This window comes from Podarcis pityusensis (genome assembly GCF_964106645.2).
Source record: "Podarcis pityusensis genome assembly, chromosome: 16".
NCBI classification, from domain to species: domain Eukaryota; kingdom Metazoa; phylum Chordata; class Lepidosauria; order Squamata; family Lacertidae; genus Podarcis; species Podarcis pityusensis.
In genome coordinates this window covers 1763763-1764916 of record NC_138041.1, presented here as the reverse complement: position 1 = coordinate 1764916, position 1154 = coordinate 1763763, and the positions used below count along the sequence as shown (strand labels likewise).

The 1154-nt window shown below is 49.5% G+C and overlaps 1 long non-coding RNA gene across 1 annotated transcript; it reads left to right on the top strand.

Moving 5' to 3' along the window:
- LOC308465491 lies at positions 1 to 1154 on the top strand. The gene is made up of 2 exons (XR_013980479.1): positions 1 to 171; positions 613 to 1154. It is a non-coding gene; the product is annotated as an uncharacterized lncRNA (long non-coding RNA).

The following is a 1154-nucleotide window of genomic DNA, read 5'->3' as shown; positions in this document are numbered from 1 at the left end:
TCTGTTCAGCTTCTGTGCCTGGGTCTGCCTGTCTCTCTGCTTCTGAAAATGCTGGAGGCAGAGGACGCGCGAATATTCCCCCTCCTCTTCTGAGAGAGACTGATCTGCCTGCGACTGCATTCTTCAGATCCAGACCATTCCCTGACAATAGAGCGGTTGCTGAACAGCTTGGTAGGTTTCTGGAGGAAACATCAGCTTTAGATCCATTTCAGTCCAGGTTCCGTCCTGGTTTGGGGACTGAGACGGCTCTGTTTGCCCTAACAGATGATCTCCGTAGACAACTGGATCGAGGCGGGTCAGAACTGCTGATTCTCTAAGATTTGTCAGCAGCCTTTGACGTGGTCAATCATGATCTTCTGGACCACCGCCTCACCGATGTGGGGATACAGGGCATAGCCCGAAAATGGCTGTGCTCCTTTATCTCTGGTCAGGGACAGAGGGTGTCACTAGGGAGGGAGATGTCGTTGCGCCACTCCTTGGTGTGTGGAGTGCCACAGGGCGCAATCCTCTTAAGGATGCTTGGAGGGTCCGTGTCTCTCCGTCACTGCCCAGCACAGTTAGCGATGGCCACCAAGGCACAAACTTCACATGACTTCTCTTTGTGTTGAACAGAGCCAGTGCCAGTACCATGGATACTCTATCGTGTATACTCCAATACTCGAGAAGGCTGCAATGTGAACCTGTGGTGTCAGGTACCTCGTCAGGGAAAGTACCATATCTCCTGGGAAAGAGGCAATCTTTCCAGGGCCTCAGCAGGAGGTTCATCTAAGTACCAGCTTTTGTACAACAGCAGTGAACTCTGTGTCTCCTGGAGAAAAGGCTCCCCTGACTCCACCTTCACGTGCTTGGCTAACAATCCTGCGGATCAAAACGAAGCCTCAATTGACTTGCTCAACATCTGCACAAGCATTGAATGAGAGAAAGGTGTCCTAACCTTCACATTGCTGTTAGGATATAGTTCCGTTCCACCTTAACAGGGAACAGGCATGACTGTTGTGTGTCACATGCCTGTTTACATTCCAGCAGTCTGCTGGGAATTTCTGTTTTGTATATTGCTTTTGCTTTGCTGCTGTTTTGCTGGAGATGAAGGGAAACAGACATGTTTTCCTTTGTTCCTGAACTATGCTGAATAAAAGCTTGTCAAATAATGCTTA